This window comes from Camelina sativa, chromosome 11 (assembly GCF_030686135.1).
Source record: "Camelina sativa cultivar CO46 ecotype springtype chromosome 11, ASM3068613v1".
NCBI classification, from domain to species: domain Eukaryota; kingdom Viridiplantae; phylum Streptophyta; class Magnoliopsida; order Brassicales; family Brassicaceae; genus Camelina; species Camelina sativa.
The window spans coordinates 15,732,726-15,748,209 of record NC_141890.1 but is presented as its reverse complement, the minus strand read 5'-3'; the positions used below and the strand labels follow the sequence as shown (position 1 = coordinate 15,748,209).

Genomic DNA, 15,484 nt, shown 5'->3' with positions numbered 1-15,484 from the left:
ATCACAAAAACATACGTAAAAATAAAATGAAAATATAAAATAATAATAGTGGTAGGGTATGATATTGTAATTTTATTAAACAAACTATTGTAGAGAATAAAAGTGATATAGGTATTGAATTATGATGTGGAAGAAAGAGAAGATGATGTGGAGTGTGAAAAATAAAAGAGTGGGTGTTGTAAACAACAAACCAACGTAGATAGTCTTATGGGTACAAATGTCATCCTCTCTAACAAGCCACGTTCTCTTAAATATAGAGTACATCTAAAAGGAAGAACTAGTATATATATTAAGAGAGAGCAGAGCCTCCTCCCTCAAATATCCTAAAACCAACATCATAACCAAAATATTTAAAAAAAAAAAAAAAAAAAAGAAGATAAAACTTAACATGGTAGAGGTTTATGAGTTGTGGGCTGTGGTAGTTTCACTCATAGTGGTGAAGCTGTGTCAGTGGATCTATCAGCGGAGAAACCCGAAGAGTAATGGAAAACTACCTCCAGGATCAATGGGTTTCCCAATCATCGGAGAGACTTTTGAGTTCATGAAGCCTCATGAAGCTATTCAGTTACCAGCTGTCGTGAAGAAGAAAGTACTCAGGTTATTCATGTTTTATTTGTCGTAATTAACTTAATAACTATATATATGACCCCTACGATCCAACATAAGTCAAATTCTATAGCACATAAACCTCAATATATAAACTTTTTGTTGGGTGGCATCAACTGGCTATAAACTCACTTATTACTGAAATATATTAAGAGACGACTATATTAACGTTCTTTGCTTAAATTTAAAACATTAATATAGAATAACAAATTTTAGATAATACCAAACGTATATCAATTTTATACTTCTCAAGATGAAAAAAAATTCTCTAAATTAATTACTCCTAGCAAAGTCAATTACGGAGTCTTAATTACTATTTCCTAATTTCCTAATGAAAACAAACTAGACATGGGCCACTTTTTCGGACAAGTTTATTTGGAGGAAAAGTTATAATCTCGACTGATATTGGAGTAAATATGGAGATAGCAAAGACGAATAATATTCCTGGTATGCCAAAGAGCTTAAAGCGGCTATTTGGGGAAAACAACTTGTTTGTGAATTTGGAGACGCACAAACATGCCCGCAGCTTGACAAACCAGTTTTTAGGTTCACAAGGTTTGAAACTAAGGATGATTCAAGACATTGATTTATTGTCTCGCACACACATGGAAGAAGGTGCTAGGAACGGCAGTCTTGACACTAAAGAAACGTCAAGCAAGGTACAAGTGTCATCCATTTTACAGTGTTTGTAACTCATCAACACGATTACGTTCTAAGTTTTTACTCAGTTACTTTAAGGAAAAATGATTGTCAGCTACTTGAACTATAGGCCAACACATGATCACACATACAAAAAATATAAATGTCTTTTTAACTACGTGAACTATTGTCATCACATAAGAATATCCATAAACAAACATAGGTCATGTATACAACACCATAAACATTCAACTCCGGTATTTAGTTGCCTAGAATCCGGCGTTGACCAGTGTTGACCGACGTTGACCAGTATTAACCGGCGTTGACTAGTGTTGACTGGCGTTGACTAGTGTTGACTGGCATTGACCAGAAAAAATATTTAATTTTTTTTCTTTTTTCCTAAAAATATTTTTTTTGGTTTTATGTATTTTAGATAAATAAATAAAAAAGATAAATGATTAGTATAATTTACAAAAAAATAACAACAAAAAGTTATATGCCAAAAAAATATTAAAAAATTAAAAACTATATGACAAACAAAATTTTTGGTATATCTAGTAACTAATTTTGTTAATACAGAAAATATACCAAAATAATATAATAAAACTATACCACCAAAAATTTTATGTGTAGTAGATTTTTTTCATAAAACTATAAAAGATATATATCTTTTCCTTTGAAAATCATATTTTATTTTGTATTTTCAAAGGTGGGGTTTTAAATATTTTGTTTCTTTTTAATTATATATAAGATTATGTCATTTGAAATATATTCAAGACATTGCCAACTATTTCTTTGTTTTTAATAAGAAAAAGAAAGGAAGAAAATAATAAAAATTCTATTTATTTACATGAAAGACATATATCTAGTAGATAATTTAAAAACAAAAGTTGATTTTGTAAAATCAAAGGTTGGTTTTTTAAAATCAAAGAAATAGTTTGCAGGATATATTTCAAATGACATAATCTTATAAATAAGTAAAAAGAAAAAAAATATTTAAAACCCCCACCTTTGAAAATACAAAATAAAAAATGATTTTTAAAGGAAAAATGTATATGTTTGTTATATTTTTATGTAAATATCTACAACACATAAAATTTTGATGGTATAGTTTTATTATATTATTTTGGTATATTTTATGTATTAACAAAATTAGTTACTAGGTACCACAAATTTCGTTTGTCATAAAATTTATAATTTTTTTGGAATATAATTTCTAGCATTTTTTTGTTGTTATATTTTGTTTTTACAAATTATACAAATTATTTATATTTTTTTATTTATTTATCAAAAATACATAAAAGCAAAAAAAATATTATTTTTAAAATATTTTTTTCTGGTCAACGCCGGTTAACACTGGTCAACGTCGGTAAACATTGGTCAACGCCGGATGCCGGCCAACCAAATACCGGAATTGAATGTTTATGATGTTGTACACATAACCTATATTTGTTTATGGATGTCCTTATATAATGACAATAGTTCATGTAGTTAAGTTAGCAAGATATTTATATTGTTTGTATATGTGGTCATGTGTTGGTCTATATTTTAAGTAGCTGGCAATCATTTTTCCTTACTTTAATGGATCATTTTACCAACGACATATCACGTTACAGATTATTGTTGAATGTCTTGCGAAGAAAGTACTGGGCGACATGGAACCAGAGGCGGCAAAAGAACTCACACTTTGTTGGACATATTTTCCTAGGGAATGGTTTCGATTTTCTTGGAACGTTCCAGGGACTGGTGCCTATCGAATGGTTAAGGTGCGTTTTTTTAGATCATTTAACCTTAATAGCACTCTGTTCTCATAGGGTTTGGGGGAAAACAATAGAGGTAATGGTTTTTTCAAATCAAATAATTTTTTTAATGTCCATAAGCATCTTTTTAAGAAAATACACGACGTCCTTATATAATTTTATTAGAAACATAGCTGAAAAAAAAGTCAATAACATTTTGGATAACATAAAACCCCCCATACACCAAGTGCCTTCACTTTTCTTGAACTAGGCATGTGTCTTATGTGACAGGCGAAAAATCGGATGATGAAGGTACAATACTTAAGAAAAGAGCATCAGGAGAGGAGTTTGGGGAGGTTTTCAAGATCATCTTTGGGGAAATGGATGGACGAGCGGACACTATCAGCGTAGAGAAAGCGATCGACTACATATTTACTTTATTTGTGATTGCTAACGAAACAACACCAGGGGTCTTAGCGGCTACAATAAAACTAATAAGCGATAACCCTAAAGTCAGGCAAGAGTTGAAGAGAGAACATGAAGGAATAGTCCGAAGTAAGATTGAGAAGAAGGAGAAGGCTGGCCTAACATGGGAAGATTACAAATCTATGACTTTCACCCAGATGGTGAGTATCCAACAAAATCAAATATTATAACAAGGATTCAAATATCTCCAGTATATTATTTGAAAAGTCATTTTCTCAAAAAAAAAAAAAAAAAGCCAACTTGCTGCTCTTACATTCGACTTAAACAAAGCGTGAGTTTAAATTGAATAAATAAAACTTAAATATCTATATAAAGTATAATACATTGGTAAATAATAAACAATATGAGTTGTGTAGTCTAGTACTACTGTGTCAGTATTGCTGTTGTAGATCACCATTCAAATTAAATCAATTAGAATGTATGTTATTGATATATTATAAAGGGCAATTTTGTCATATATATTCTATTAGTTTTGATTCTTTGAATAATACGTTTTGGTTTAGGTGATAACTGAGTCGCTAAGGATCACAAGCACAGCACCAACGGTGCTTAGGATAATTGATCGTGAGTACTAATTTGGTGATTATACAATTCCAGCTGGTTGGATCTTCATGGGTTATCCTTATGTCCATTTCAATCCAGAAAAGTATGATGACCCTTCAGTATTTAATCCATGGCGTTGGAAGGTGATTTTATTTGATCTTATCTATTTTAACAGGATTTTTAACAAATACTGACATTATTTATTAAATTTATCAGGGAAAAGATTTGAGTGTGAACGTATCCAAGACATTCGTTCCCTTTGGCTCTGGTTCTAGATTATGTGTAGGAGCTGAGTTCGTTAAGCTGCAGATGGCCATTTTTATCCATCATTTGTCTAGATACAGGTTCATTTTTATCACTTAGTCATTTGGACATTCAATTTAGTTTTATATTTAGTCAAAGTTTTATTTTTACTTATGTATATACATATGGTTCAAAGGTGGTCAATGAAGACAGAGACTACAGTACTTCGAAGGTTTATACTTATGCTTCCAAGTGGATCTGATGTTCAAATCTCAGAAGACACCGAAGAGGATAACTATGTTGGTTATTAGAGTGATTCTATTTCATTGGAAGTCCTTGTGTGAGTCAGAAATATTTTTAATGGGGTAAAATAAATATACTAAAAGAATAGCCAATAAGCCATCCAAATATTCTATAATTGTATTCTACGATCACTTATAGCTTGAAATATTTTGTTATCACTGTTTCATCCTCAAAAATATTTTTTTCCAAAAAAAAACAGACTGATTAGTTATTTGTTATTTCATGGCGAAAATGCAATAATTAACAGTTTTAGACTTTGTATGTCACAAGCAAAACTATAACTAAAAAATGAATCGTATGATCACAATTAAAAGTAACAAAAAGCAAAAGAAGATTTATCTAGAGGCTAGAGTTAGCAAGGCGATAATTAGGGGTATAAATATCATTAATTAATGGGTGGATGAATTTTTTTTGTTAACCCATGTAAATCATAAAAAGTTGCACTAACCTTTTGGGTTTGATTTTAATCGCAAGTCCTTGTCTTAAAATGTACTAAATGAATATCTGCGCTATGCGCGGCGTTATGGCTTACCGTTTTTTATACAATTGTGCTACTAATTTGTTCTTTTTTTATTTATCTTTGGTTTTTTTGTAATTGTGAAATTTTGAAAAATATATTTTTGACATTGATTTTTTTTAATACTTCACATAGGTTTTCTCATTTTGTAATTGAATTATTAGATACATGCATGAACAACTTTGTTTTGAGAGATTTAAACATTATGTAATTCTTGTCTAAAACTTTTAAAAAAACATTTCAAATAAAAGTTTGATCTAAGTATGCATATTTTGTAACAAAGAGTTTTTTGGTTGAATAAGTTTTACATTCATTCAAAAGAAGCTTAACTATTTAGATATCTTCATACTTAAGCTTCTCAATTATATAATATGAAACACTAATATTTTATTTTATCAAGAATTGCAGTTTGGCTAACTCTTTTTATAGATACTAGATTCAGACCCGTACATACGTGCGGGGTTGATTTCATAAACTAAGCTTGCTATAAAGTTTGAAATATATTATGTACGTGCCAAAAACAAATTATATAAAATATGATTTTATATAGTTTTTATTTTGAAAATGTTAGTTTGTTTTAGTTTGTAAAATGTAATAAAATAATATATGAAAAATCAGTCTATATATAAAAAATTGTAAAAATAGTCACATACACTATATTTGAGAGTACTGCTTTTCCATAGGTAACATATAATTAGAGGGTATAACATTTATAACTGAAACTAAAATTGGTTGTTTATATTCATTTTGTGAATGTTAGGTTGAAATAATAGCAGTTTCACGAAGAAATTTGGATTGATGTGATGGTGGATCCAGATCAAATAAAAACCGAATTAGTGATCAATTAGATTAATTATTATTAAATCTGTAAACTATAAAACCGGAAAAAAGCGCAAAAAAATTAAAAGTTTTGATCAAATGACCTAAAGTATTACCAAAGCGCTTGTGAAACCCATCTCGATAGGTTTGTGAGGTAAAGAATTTAATATTTTTTGGCTCGTAAAAAACTCACTCCAAGAAACCACATGAGTAACGTATGTAATATTTTTTGCTTGAATACTCTATAAAATATTTAAATCTACTCAAATTTTTTGAAATAATCATCGTAAATTAGACATGTACCCGTCCCAAAGTTGATTCATACTCAAATTAGTGAGATTTTGAGAACTGAACATAGCTATCAAAATTTTTTATATTGTAACTCGTTACCCAATTTTTTTACATTATAATGTTTTTTATTTTTTAAATTACATGTTTTTATCTTATACCCGCTATAATTAATCATGATATTTGAAATAAATAAGTTTATGGAGATTTTGAATATATTACAAACCCGTCCCATCTTCTATTTTATCAGGAATAGTTTGTCAACATTTTTTTTTTTGATACTGAAATATAGAAATGTTTTTATGATACATAAAATTAAAATAAAAAACTACTATTTAATTCTTAAATGTGTAAACATCGTTTTCTTTTGTTTTGTTTGATTGACATAATTTAAATAACACACAAATTCAATAAAAATGAAGCAGATAATGTGAATTTACAATTTGTAATTAGTTTTATAACCTGTATTATGAAACATTTTCATTATGGGACATACATGTCTACACATTATGCTATATGTTGTGTGGATGGGCAGACAAATCTACTATACAATATATACACATTATGCTATAGGTAATGCTTGTAAATATATAGGATATATGATGACTATATAATGTGTGTATAAATTGTCGAAAGAACTCATGTACAAAACCTATATGCATAGCCGAAGTCACTTTTTATGTATGTCATCCATTATGTGCAAACACAAAATTTCTTACTTAAAAGATACAAAAATAACAAAATTGTGAACCTACAGTACAATAAAAATAAGACTCACCCCAAATAAAATGATGGAGCTTGGTTATATATTCATAATCATCTGCCATTTTCTTTTCTAAAACCTTTGAACACTCCTATTACAAGCTCTACAGCGTTAATTTTTTCTCAGGCTGATGAAAATATTTATTAATAAACGGTTTAATTAGTGTGTGTAATTTTAAGAAGATATATATATATATATATATAGCTGAAAGATAATTAGGGTTTGAAAGATCAAAATCTCAACAAATAAATTCTTAATTGCATATTACATTAATTGCTTACGCAAAATAAAAGCTGAATTAACACCATATCTTGATTAAATATCTTTTAATCAGTAACTTTAGTGAATCAATAATTCAAAATTTTCTAAAATTTCGGGAGTATTTAAAAGTATCCAAAATATTAGATCAAATATTCAAGTGAATCATTTAATTATTTCTTACAAATATTTTCTCTTTGGTAATCATTTATAGCATTTTGAAATGATACTACGATTAGGGTAGGTTTTAAGGTATATTCGTTAGTATACTTTATAATATTGCATAATTAAGTAAGTAATTAAATCTTTACCATTTGTTTTTTTTTGGTTAGAATCATAATAGTATTTAATTAGATTTCCTAATCATAATCAATCAAATCACTAATAATACGGTTTTGTATGATATTTAGAATATTTTCAAAAGATTGAGATCTCTTTATATAAATACTATGTCAACAAATTCTATTTTTCTAATTCTTGTTTCCTAAAATCTAGTTATCTCGAATACCACTTTTTGGAAACTCTTTAAATTGAGAAAGTCTATTTAATTTATTTCTGTTTTTAATAAAAGAAATGAATATAGTTTTAGCAATTTAATTTTTTGTAATTCTTGTTTCCTAAATTATAGTTTCGGTGGAATACTATTTGGATATAGGATCCGAATAAGATACTGTTTGGATCCAATTTTTTGGTTAATTGTAACTCATGTAATATCTGTTTGGTTTCAAGGATTATAATTATCCTTATTCCTATTTGAGTGGCATTTCATTGTAATAATCTCTAACTTTATGTCTACTTATTATAAATGCTTCCCTTTTAGTAGTATAGATAATTAAGATAGACACCTTCCTTTTATGTTAGCTCTTCTATTTCTTGAATATAACTCTAAATTTTTTTTAATAAGTGTGACAGGGCCAGCTTGGAGTCCGTTTGGACGGCTAACAGTGGGCTAGTAGGATCCGCGGGACGGGTTGTAAGATCAATTGGTGACAGCTTGCCCTGTGGGAAGGTTGTTAAAAGGTGGGGACCGGGGTACGAGGAACGCCTGACGCACCAATAACCTACTGGTGGATTTGGATGTGAGTTCCTATCCATAATGAGGGGTTAGGATCGATGCCCTGCAGGGCTAGCGGTGGACTAGTGGGGTCCGCGGAACAAGTTGTCACTGAAACGACCTGACCCGTTTTTTTTTAATAATAAATAATAATAATAATAATAAAAAAATTACAACTAGTGGTCCCATACCCACTAGGCACCTAACCACAATCACAACCAACAGCGGAATAACCAATACCAATAAAATCACCAATAATAAACCAGTATCATACCATAACAATATCAAAATACCAAACAACAAGAAACACCAAACCAGCAATCCTAGTAATGATTCTAATGACCCAACTCTAGCAACCTAGCAATGCCAGACAACATCCAATCGAGTCCCTAGAACAACCTCCTCTTCATTGCCTTGATTCCACGATCACACTTTGCCTTTACCTGCACCACAAACACAAATTGAGATGCATGAGTATTTGATAAACACTCAGTGAGACAATCTTCCCATCTATTGGGGTATACACACAAGCAACAGTGATTCCAATGTTCCAAACAAACAACAAACAAAACATACAAACCAGGAAAACAAACCTCGTCACGCTGGAAGGGAGGTGTCGACCAACACCAGCCAAGTGTCGACCGACACTACCCCACAGTGTCGATCGATGCCATTCTGCTGGTGTTGACCGACACCAAGTGGGGTCGTTTGACACTCCACCTGCAACTGCGATCCGCTGCAAAGTCGAGAGTCGAATCTCGCTCCCAAACTCCACCAACTCGTCCAATACTCAAAACCCAAGCCGGAAACATCCTTAGAACCCTGTAGCAACCAATCCCCAGCTAGAAAACACACGAAACAACAACACACAAGCAAGAACAAGGAAATCAAAGGCTTAGATTAGCCATGGTCATGCACTCACCTCTTTGCAGGAAGATTCAGACCAACAACAACAAATCCAACCTTCCTAGCTAGCTTCTAACTCCTTCCTAGCCTTGGATCTCTCAAGAAACAGCAAAGAATCTCACCAATCTCTCTCAAAAGCTCAAGAACACTTGTTTTCTCTCCTTTTCTCTCAAAAACGATAAACGGCGAACAAGACAACTTCCTAAGTCTGCATGCCATAATGTTGGCTCCTCATCGGGCCTAAGCCCGCATGCCATAATTTTATGTAAGGAAGGCCAATATTCGTCTCTCGGGTTGCCACCCTACAGCGCGCCCCGGATCGTCATCCGAAGTAGATATACCAACCATACTCCCAAGCCACAAAGTCTCAGAATATGACACTACTAGGAGAACCTAAGTCCCCCAAGAGTCGCGAGCAAACAATTCTGAACACGTCTGAGTCCTATCCCTATCCAGGTTTCCTTCTTGTGGCTCGCGTAAGACATCTCAATGTCCTACCAACCACATATCCCCTCACTGGGATACCTCATGATCACACATGAATCATCTCACTACCACAAGGGCCGCCACAAAGGCCAAACAAATGTCCTAAACAGGACCGCCACCAAAGCCAAACAAATGTCCTAAACAGGACCGCCACCAAGGCCAAACAAATGTCCTAAACAGGACCGTCACAAAGACCATCTGTCCCGAAGGACCGCCTAAACAGGCACTCTGGCTAAACAGCCCGCCACAAAGGCCACACATCTGGCTAAACAGCCCGCCACAAAGGCCACACATCTGGCTAAACAGCCTGCCACAAAGGCCACACATCTGGCTAAACAGCCCGCCACAAATGCCACACAATGTCTCAAAAGACCGCCACTAAGGCCACACAATGACTAAAAAGTCCATCACTAAGGCCTCACAAGCCCCTCCAAGGCTCTCTCCACTAAAATGGACAAATTTTAACTCACATAAAACTTTCCATTTTTAGCACTTTCCACTTTTGGAAACTCCTAATTCAGGAAACTTTCGTCCAAAAAACACCGCCTCATGGAAATACTCCATTCCCGCTCCAGCCACGGATTACAGATGGGACCTGGCTAGACAAGCTCAAGTTGCGGTTTGCTTCTCATACCACTTCTTAAACCTTGCCTTCATCCTCGCCTCAGGCTCCCAAGTCTGCTCCTCAACACCATCACAGTCCCAAAGGACTCTCATCAAAGGAATCTTCTTCTTCCAAAGTTCTTTGATCCTCATCTCGAGAACCCTCACTGGTCTCGCCTCCAAAGTCATGTTAGGCTGAAGATCCTCAGGAATCTTAGCTAACAATTGGTCATCCTCACGGAGACACTTCCTCAACATAGAAACATGAAAAACCTTATGGAATGCACGCATAACCTCAGGTAACTCCAGTCTATAAGCCACTGGTCCAACACGCTCAATCACTCTGAACAGACCCATATACCTCGGACTCAACTTAGTCTCAGTCAATGACCTGTTCGGACCTCGCAACATGGCCATCTTGAGGTACACTCTGTCTCATACCTGAAACTCAAGATCTCTCCTCCTCCTATCGGCATAACTCCTCTGCCGATCCTGAGCCTCCTTCATATTCAGCTTGAGACCGAATCTTCTCTGAGGTCTCCTGAACAAAATCTGCCCCGTAAATGCTCCTCTCCCCCACCAGAGTCCAGCATACCGGTGTACGACACGACCTCACATACAAAGCCTCATAAGGAGCCATCTCCATACTTGCATAATAACTGTTGTTGTAAGCAAACTCTACCAAGCTCAGGTGATCTGCCCAATGACCTCCCCAGTCCAACACACACATCCTCAGCAAATCCTCCAGCATATGGATCGTCCTCTCTGACTGTCCATATGTCTGGAGATGATAAGCTGTACTCATATGCACCTTAGTGCTCATCTTTGCCTGAAACGCTCTCCAGAACACCGAAGTGAACTTAGAATCCCTATCAGACACAATGCTCAATGGCACCCCATGCAACCTGACTATCTCCTTCACATACTTCTTAGCCAAGACCGCTGCTCCATCAGTCTTCTTAATAGCCAGAAAATGTGCCGACTTAGTCAACCGGTCCACAATGACCCAAATAGCATCAAACGTCCTGGACACTGGCAAACCTACCACGAAGTCCATAGTAATCATATCCCACTTCCACTCTGGAATGGGAAGACTCTTCAGTAACGCTCCTGGAACCTGATGCTCAGCCTTCACTAGCTGGCACACATCGCACCTCGCGACCAAACTAGCTACATCCTTCTTCATCCCGACCCAATGATAGTACCTCCTGAGATCACGGTACATCTTAGTCGCTCCTGGATGAATAGAAAACTTGCTCCCATGAGCCTCTCTCAGGATCTCCTGCCTCAACTCCTCATCCTTTGGCACACAAATCCGACCGTGCACCAAGATATTTCCATTAACTGAGACCAGCCCCAAATCACCAGCCCCAAATCATTCTCTTGAGCCAACCGCACTCTGCTCAGAAGATCTACTCTATCAACCGCCTCCAAACCCAACGGTTCCTGAGACACAGCACACAGACTCAATGCACCGATCTCTCCTACCAGAGACTCCATCTCCTGCTCCTGAGCCGAAGCTACCCCCTTCCGACTCATAGCATTTGCAACCAAGTTAGCCTTACCAGGGTGGTAGGCTATCTCCAAATCATAATCCGCCACCAGCTCCATCTACCGCCTCTGCCTCAAGTTCAGCTCGGGCTGAGTGAATATATACTTCAGGCTCTTTTGATCTGTAAACACCTGCACCTTTGCACCATAAAGATAAGATCTCAAAATCTTCAGGGCAAAAACTATAACACCCATCTCCAAATCATTAGTAGGATAGTTGCCTTCATGCTTCCGCAACTGCCGTGAAGCGTAGGCAATCACCTTCCCATGTTGCATCAGAACACACCCCAAACCAAATCTAGATGCATTTGTATAAACCACATAGGGTTCTCCCTGCTCAGGCAAAGCCAACACTGGCGCAGTAGTCAACATCTCCTTCAGGCCAATCTCTGATAGCCTGAATCTTCTCCGGATCCACAGAAACTCCATCAGCAGACACAATATGACCCAGAAAACCCATCTCACACTGCCAAAAACTGCACTTGCTCAACTTAGCAAACAACTTCTGCTCCCGTAACTTCTCCAAAACTGCCCTCAAATGCACTGCATGCTCCTCAGGACTCTTAGGATAAACCAGGATATCGTCGATGAAAATGATGACAGATACATCCAGGAACTCCTGAAACACATTGTTCATCAATCTCATAAATGTTGTTGGTGCGTTAGTCAACCCGAAAGGCATCACCACAAACTCATAATGCCCATACCTCGTCCTGAAAGCAGTCTTCCTCACATCCGCCTCATCTATCAGAATCCGATGATAACCCGACGCTAGATCTACCTTGGAGAACCAAGTAGCACCCCTCAACTGATCCAATAACTCATCGATCCTCGGAAGAGGGTACTTGTTCTTCACAGTGACCCGGTTCAAACCCCTGTAATCAATACACATTCGGAAACTCGCATCCTCCTTCTTGACAAACAGCACCGGTGCTCCCCACGCTGATACACTAGGCCGGATGAATCCTTTACTTAACAAATCCTCTAGCTGCTTCTTCAGCTCTGCCATCTCTGCTGGAGGCATTCTGTAAGGAGCCTTGGATAACGACATCGTCCCTGGTTCCAGTTCAATCGTAAAAAGATCAGACCGAGATGGTGGTAACCCCTGCAATGACTTGAACACATCCTCAAACTCCTCTACAACCGGAATACCACTAACCGTAGACTTCCCCACTGACTCTGGCATAGATATGGTAACCAAATAAGCCTCACGGCCCTTCTCGATCATCTTCCCAGCCTGAATGGCCGAGATCACGAGACTCCCCGAAGTCGGTCTAATACCCTGAAAAGCCAACTTTTCTCCTGGATGCTCAAACTCCACTCTACCCCGATAGCAATCCAAATGCACCATATACCGATGCTATCAATCCATCCAGAGAATCACATCATACAACTCCACTAAACTGATAAGCAAATCTGCTGGCCACGACTCCCCTGCGATCATAATATAAATGCCTCTGGCTCGTCCAATAACCCTCAGGAACTTACCTCCCGCAACTCTAACAACTCTTGTACGCTCCCCAGGATCCCCTATGATTCCCGCGCTCTCTGCACACTCCGGAGTAATGAAGCTGTGAGAAGCTCCAGAATCAAACATAACATGGGACTTAAACCCGCCCACCAACAAGGTCCCTACACAAACCTCATGTGTTGAGAACCTAACACTTTATCATAGGAAAACATAAATTCTGAACCTACTGAAACTCACAAAGTTAAAGTACCAGAAATTATACCTATGATCGCCCCGATATTGGTTCCACCAGTCTCTGCAGTCGTATAAACCCGTGGCGCATGCTCAATCCGTGCAACCTGCTGCCCTCTCGGCTGCACCTGCTGCAACGCTTCCACTGCCACCGGCTGCAACTTGGGACACAAGGGCCTGATGTGCTCTGGCTCCCTGCAATGATAGCATACACGAGCCGTTGTCGTCGGAGCACTCCTCTTGGGACAGCTAGCAATCTTGTGATCCTTGCTTCCACACCTGAAGCAACTCACACCACTCGACGTCTGCATAGCCTCCCACCTTCTCTTGGTTCCCTGTGTAGGCTTACCGCCCCTGCTAGAACCACCCTGCTGCTGAGCCCTACTAGGCTGAACTGCTGGACTAACCGCCACTGGCCATGCCCGGATATCCTCCTCAATCCCTGCTGTAGTCTCAACCAGCCCTGCATACGTAGCATAACTCTGCCTTCTACAGTGAACCCTCAAATCATCATGTAGGGCCCTCAAAAATCTCCTGATCTGAGCCTCCTTAGACTCCATAGCCCGACCCCCATAACATAGAAGTCGACTGAACTCCAAGTCCAGCTCCCGCACTGACACCGTCCCCTGAGACAACTGAAGGAACTGCACCTCTAACCGGTCCAATGCCTCTCTCGGAATGTACTTGCGGTTAAACTCCCCCATGAAGTCAACCCAAGTCATCTCCCGCTGCACTCTCCTAGCAGCCACTGATCTCCACCACAACTCAGCATCACGAATCAAATGGTGGACCCCTATGTCCACCCAGAACTCCTCAAGACATCTAAGAGTATGGAAGTTACGTTCCACACTCGTCCTCCACGCATCTATAGCAGTAGGATCTGTACCACCCGAAAACTGCACAGTCACGAGACCCTTCATCTCCTTGAGCATGGGTGACAACCCGTCTTGCGGTCCCTACTAGTCCACCGCTAGCTGCCTCAACGGGCCGTCCGTGGACCCCACTATCCCACCGCTAGCTGCCCCAACAGACCGTCTGTGGACCCCACTAGCCCACCGCTAGCCATCCCAACGGACCCCAAGCTGGCCCTGCAGGGCATCGATCCTAACCCATCACTGTGGATATCCAAATCCACCAGTAGGTTATTGGTGCGTCAGGCGTTCCTCGAACCCTGGTCCCCACTCTTTAACAACCTTCCCACAGAACAAGTTGTCACCAATTGATCTGGGTTAGGATCGATGCCTAGCAGGGCCAGCTTGGAGTCCGTTTGGGCGGCTAGCAGTGGGCTAGTGGGATCCGCGGGACGGGTTGTCACAATAAGAATTTCATTTAATTTTTTTTTGACAACTTGTAAATATTAGAATACGAAAACACCTTTCCTCTTTGTCTCTGTATTTTTCTAACTAACATTCTACAGTTTAATTCAATTATCTTCCATTGGATAGTGAAGAAAACCTCAATCTTCATTATATATAAAATTTTATTTCTTTTAGGACAAACTTTCATGAAATTTTCTACAAACTTTCATGAAATATCTCGATCATTACTGCAACTCTTCAAACTATTGTCAAAATTGTAATGCCTAAACCATATGTCGATACATTCATGGTTTACGCCAAGAAGAAGAAGTGGCTCTTTGATTCATTTTTGATGCCCTTTTATCTTTTGGTATGCATATACTTTCTTGGAACATATTCTAAGCTTCTCTATATTTCTTATGTGAATATTGAAACTATTTTTAGGATAAATATATATAAAAAAAGATATAAAAAAATGTTTCATATTCCTTTTAGTTTATGTTTTTTTGCCTTTAATAATGATAGACAGGTAACACTCTCTCCATTGCTGACGTGTCATTCAAATGGAGAGAGTTAGCCAATTTTTATAGGATAGATTGGGGCCTTTACATTTCATGTATTTAAATTACTTTTGGTCTTTTGGACTTTGAACCTTCTCGGCACGAAACATGTATACATCT

At 37.3% G+C, this 15,484-nt stretch overlaps 1 pseudogene across 1 annotated transcript; it reads left to right on the top strand.

Annotated features, from left to right (window-relative positions):
* The first annotated feature begins 352 nt into the window (after positions 1–352).
* On the top strand, positions 353–4,735 carry LOC104723628 (cytochrome P450 708A2-like; annotated as a pseudogene). Its single transcript, XR_015570674.1, has 7 exons — positions 353–597; positions 953–1,265; positions 2,862–3,011; positions 3,276–3,610; positions 3,974–4,156; positions 4,230–4,357; positions 4,453–4,735. The product of XR_015570674.1 is annotated as a cytochrome P450 708A2-like (transcript).
* Positions 4,736–15,484: the final 10,749 nt, after the last annotated feature.